Raw genomic sequence first — 6,000 nt, forward strand, 5'->3', positions numbered from 1 at the left:
AATTTCGGGGATTAGGGCCTCAATTGTTGAAGCACAGCCACTAATATTGAAGCAATGAAAATCAGGAATACACAAGAAGCCGGAATTGGAGGAACATCCAGATCCCAGCAGGTTATAGGGCTGGTAAAGGTTTCAGAGATATCTCTCATTTTTTGAAAACTGTTAGATATGTTATTGGGTCCTAAATAATGGAGAAACCAATCATATTATTATAAAATCTAAGGTGTTGCGTGAGTCACATTTGTTACACCCTATTTTTCCTTTTAGCAAAATCTTCCATAAATCATTCCAGTGTATTGGTAATTTCCCTATATTTACTGGACAGAGGACTACAAAGGCTATGAGCTTAATAGTGTTTGTGAAATTAATTTTGACTCCTTTGAATTTGCAAGAAAAGTTCCCTTTGTAATGCAGTGCTTTAGGCTGAATGCGTTCGTTTGCCCTGGCATGCATTAAACTCACAGTTTAAAAGTGTTAATACACAATAGACTTGTTAGCTAAATTAAATCCCGTGGGATTAAAGATCCAGTGGCAGTGTAGATACGAAATCAGGGACAGAAAGCAGAGAGTAGCGGAGAATGGTTGTTCTTCAGACTGGAGAGAAGTATACAGTGGTGGTTCCCGAGGGGTTAGTGTTGGGACTACTGCTTGTTTTGATATATATCAATGACCTAAGCCTTGGATAAACATGAGATAAATTCAAAGCTTGCAAACGATATGAAACTCAAAATGTAGTAAATAATGAGGAAGATAGTAACAGATTTCAGAACACATGGCAGATTCAATTTAATGCAGAGGAGGGTGAAATGATAATATTTTGGTAGGAAGAATAGGAGTTGTAATATAAACTAAATAATGCAATTTAAAAGGGGGTGCTATAACAGAGAGCCCAGGGAGGGTGTATGTACAGAAACCTTAAAAGCGGGCAGAACAAGCTGAGAATAAAAGCATATGTGATCCTTGGCTTTATTTTTCTTTAATTCTTTCACGGGATGTGGGCGTCACCGGCTAGGCCAGCATTTTTATTGCCCATCCCTAATTGCCCTTGAGAAGGTGGTGGTGAGCTGCTTTCTTGAACCGTAGGTGCACCCACAGTGCTGTTAGGGAGGGAGTTCCAAGATTTTGACTCAACGACAGTGAAAGAACGGTGATATATTTCCAAGTCAGGGTGGTGAGTGGCTTGGAGGGGAACTTGCAGGTGGCGGTGTTCCCATGAGTCTGCTGCCCTTGTCCTTCCAGATGGTAGTGGTCGTGGGTTTGGAAGGTGCTGCCTAAGGAGCCTTGGTGAGTTCCTGCAGTGCATCTTGTAGATGGTACACACTGCTGCCACTGTTACTAGAGGCATGGATAAATTAACAAAAACAAAGATGTTAAACCTTTATAAAACATTGGTTAAGCCTCAGCTGGACTGTATGTTCAACTCTGGGCAACACGCTTCCGTATCTTAGGAAAAAAATCTAGGACTAAGGAAGGGTGTAGAAGAGATTTATTAGAATGGTATCAGGGATCAGGGAGTTCAGTTGTGTGGAGAGACTGGAGACGTTGGGATTGTCCTCTTTAGAACAGAGAAGGTTAATAGGAGATTTGATAGAGGTGTTCAAAATCATAAATAGTTTTAATACAGTCAGTAATTTGACACTGTTTCCACTGGGAGAAGGGTTGATAACTAGAGGACACATATTTAAGGTAATTGGGGAAAAAACAGAGAAGACCTGAGGAAACGATTTCTTTTTACATATCGAGTTGTTATTATGCTGATATCATAAGTCTATTAAGAAGCACATTGAGTTTTGAAACTAAATGTAACAACTATTCTGATAGCAAGTTCTGGGGCTGGACTCAAAGAGACAGTTAACTGTGAACAGTAGGTTATTAGTGCATAAAGATTACCAACAGGAGCTGACAGGTCTCTAAGGACACTTACTGCTAGTGGGTTTTGAGTTCCTTCACTTTTCAAACTGAAAAGTTCCTCTTTTGTCCTGTGCAACAGGGAAACAGGATGGTCTGGGTTATGTACCTTCTCATATCTCATATCAAGGCTGGTCTGTCAATTTGAACCAGATGGCAGGAGTTATGAAGATCAATTTGACCCTTTGTAGCATCCAGTCACGATTAAAAAGAGCCCAGCAAAAAAGGACAGAGAACTTCAGGGACTAGAGCACAAAATTTAGGCTGACATTTCAGTGCAACATTGGGGGATTGCTGCACTATTGGAGGTGCCATCTTCCAGAAGAAAAGCTGAGGTCGCAGCTGTCCCCTCAGTTGGCCTATAAGGATTCTATCGGAAGAAGAGCAAGGAAATTCACTCAAGCGTCCTGGCCAATAATTATCCTTCAACAAGCATCATTAAAACAGATTAACTGGTCATTATCACCTTGCTATTTGTGGGAGCTTGCTGTGCACAAGTTGGCTGCAACTTTACAACACCGACTACACTTCAATAGAACTTCATTGGCTGTAAAGTGTTTTGGGATGTCCTGAAGCCATGAAAGGTGCTATATAAATGTAAGTGCTTCCTCCCAGGGAAACTTAAGGTGTGTGTCTTTAGCATAAATTCTAATTTGGCTAAGGGCAAATTTCATATATTATTCATTAAATTGGTTATTTATTAATATTGTTTTGCCATGTTCAAATTAATATCTGATTCACTCCTTATGCTACCTGATGATGACTGCAGCCTTCAACTGACTGAGGAAAAGCGTATTTGAGGACCAAGATCTCAAACCCGAGACTAAGATCATGGTTTACTGGGCAGCAATGATCCCAGTGCTCCTGTGTGCTTACCTACAGCAGGCACCTCAAAGCACTGGAGAAGTACCACCAGCGGTGCCTGTGCAAGATCCTCCAAATCTGGTGGCAAGAAAGGTGGTCTAACAGCAGCGCCTTCTCCCAAGTCAGCTTGCCCAGCATTGAGACACTAATCACTCAAAACCAGCTCTGCTGGGCTGGACATGTTGCTCATTATGCCTGATACCAGACTCTCGAAGCATTCGCTCCACTCGGAACTCGGTCACAGCAGGAGGACTCCCGGGAGGACAGCGCAAACACTCTTGGGATGTCCTCAAAGCATCCCCGAAGAGGTCAAACTGTATCCGCCGACTCATGGGAGACCCTGGCTTATGGTTGGCCCAAATGGCGAAGGCTCATTCGGGAAGGCACCAAACGCCTCGAGAAACTTTATCAGGAATGTGCAGAGGCAAAGGTAAGGCATTAGAGGGAGCGTACGTACCTCCAAACAATCCATCCACCCAACCCTTCAAGCACCCTCTGCCCCGCATGTGGCAGAGTCTGCAGATCACGGAATCACAGAATTGTTACGGTGTAGAAGGAGGCCATTCGGCCCATTGTGTCTGCACTGGCTCTCTGAACATTTTAACTTAGTACCAATCTCCTGCTTTTTCCCTGTAACCTTGCACATTGTATCTTTTTAGATAATCATCTAATGTCTTCTTGAATGCCTCAATTGAACCTGCCTCCTTCACACTTCCAGGCAGTGTATTCCGAACCCTATCGAGTAGTTTTCTCACCTCGCATTTGCCTCTTTTGCAAAACATTTTAAAACTGCCCCCTGGTTCTCAATCTGTTTACCAGCGGGAACAGCTTCTCCCTATCTGGTCTGTCCAGACCCCTCATTATTTTGAAAACTTCTATCAAGTCTTCTCTTAGCTTCTCCTCTCCAATGAAAACAAACAGTCCCAACTTCTCCAATCTTTCCTCATAACTTAAGTGTCTCATCCTGGGAACTATTCTCGTAAATCTCTTCTACACTCTCTCCGATGCGTTCACATCCTTCCTATAGTGTGGTGCCCAGAACCTGTTCACATGCTCCAACTGAGGTCTAACCAGTGTCTTATATAAATTCATCATAACCTCCCTGCTCTTGTACTCTATTCCCCTATTAATGAAGCCTAGAATACTGTATGCTTTAAAAACATTGCACATTGGACTTATCAACCACCTCAGAACCCATCGAAACGGTATGGAAGAAAGTCACCCTCCATCACGAGGGACTGCCTAAAAAGGACTACCCGAACCCACATCTTTCCCATTCACTTTATCAAAGAAACAGTAATATTCAGATAACCAATCACACAAGCAATTGGGTCTGACTATGTCCAGCTCATACAAAGATCACAAAGAGTAAATGCCACCTTTATCAAGGTCCAACAGGAAGATTGTTGGGACTGAGGGTTTTTGGGCCTTGCTTTTGGACAGGAGCGCTGCACTTCCAAACCTGTGACCTGTACCACCCAGAAGGACTAAGGCAGCAGGTGCATGGGAACACCACTGCCTGCAAGTTTCCCTCCAAGCCACACACCATCCTCACTTGGAAATATATCACCGCTCCTTCACTGTTGCTGGGTCAAAATCCTGGAACTCCCTTCCTAACAGCACTGTGGGTGTACCTACACCACGTGGACTGCAGCGGTTCAAGAAGGGAGCTCACCACCACCTTCTCAAGGGCAATTAGGGATGAGCAATAAAAATGGTGGCCTAGCCATGTCCCTTGAAAGAATAGAAGAAAAGCCAATGACTGTTACTGTTGTTGCACCTTTTGTCTGTAACCCTGCAAGTTCCTCATCCCCAAGTACTTGCCCAATTCTCTTTTGAAATTATTCGTGGATTCAACCTCTACCACTTTTTCAGGTAGAACCTTCCATATCTTGACAAATATCAGAGTTAAAAAAGGTTCTCATTGCCTCTCCTCTAGATCTTATGATGAGATGACAGCAAGAAACTCTAACCTATGTGAGCAAGCACCTCCTGGGCATCAGTTGTTGCTGCTCTAGGGATTGAACTATTGAGAGATTCCTGAGAAAAAGCCCTGAGTAGCTTCGGATTTTCCCTGGAGAACAAAAAGCACCTTGATATATAGTTTCTGATCAGCAATGAAAATGCACCGACAGTTATTATGTTTGTACTGCATCCCTCTGCACACTATTTTAGACAAGTGTTAAGCCAGTCGGACCCTCCCCCTTATCTCTCTGTAACTCAGCACCATTCATTAACAGCCCTCCATCTGCGAAAATTGAAATCCATCTTGCGCCGCTCCATTTTTAAAGATTTGTTAAACAAAAAAAAGAAAGATTGCTTAGAATTATGGAATTTAAATTTAAAAAGCACCTGGTCACATTGTCTAACCGCCTTCGTACAGATAACTACAGTTAGGAGTGCCATGACAATTGTTATATCGGCAGGTGTTCCTGCTCTAGCAATGACTACTTAATCTGTGTTTTTGATAATGCAGATGGATAAAGGAATTTTGACCAGAATACCAGGAGAACTACATGCTCTTGTTCGAATAATCTTTAACATTCACTTGAACAGGCAGATAGGACAAGAAAAAGCTATTTGGACCAAAAAGCCCATTCTTTTTAAAGGAAGGGAATAAAATTAAATACTGACAGACCAACACAGTGGTAAGATGGAAGCTCCAACAACACTGGACTATTTTGCAACTGATCTCAGTCCAATGGAAGAAAAAACTTGTGCTGCAAGTTCTCCGTGTGTTGAATTCTCAATTTCAGCCATCGTGCAATGTAAAAGTGCAGAATTTAGCCTCTTACAATGTGTGTAAACAGAGAGGAAAGCTTGAATTCAGGGTCATACCTCGTACAATAGTGGAGACCTTAAAATGGATGTCCTGCCACCTTCTTGGCCTGAGATTATGCATGTTGTGGGAAGACATGAGAAAGTTAAAGGGTGGCTGTTAGAAGAAGAGAGATAGTGTCACTGATTAGGATAATAAGTAGGAATGTACAGAGGTGTGAATCTTGGGCCACGCTATGGTCACAAGGCCAGTAGCCTGAGCTATAGATTCAGTTGAGGCTAAGCCTAAAAGGAAATGAACAGAGCCAAAGGTAAGAATGTTAGGTTTCAAAATAAATTTGTTGGGCTCATCTCTTTTGTTCATATATTAATAAAGAAATTAAACAGCAGCCATCCTAAATTGTTTAAATGGACTCAAGCGCATTTCAACAATTTTAAAATATCATAAAA

This window comes from Cetorhinus maximus, chromosome 2 (genome assembly GCF_964194155.1).
Source record: "Cetorhinus maximus chromosome 2, sCetMax3.hap1.1, whole genome shotgun sequence".
NCBI lineage: Eukaryota > Metazoa > Chordata > Chondrichthyes > Lamniformes > Cetorhinidae > Cetorhinus > Cetorhinus maximus.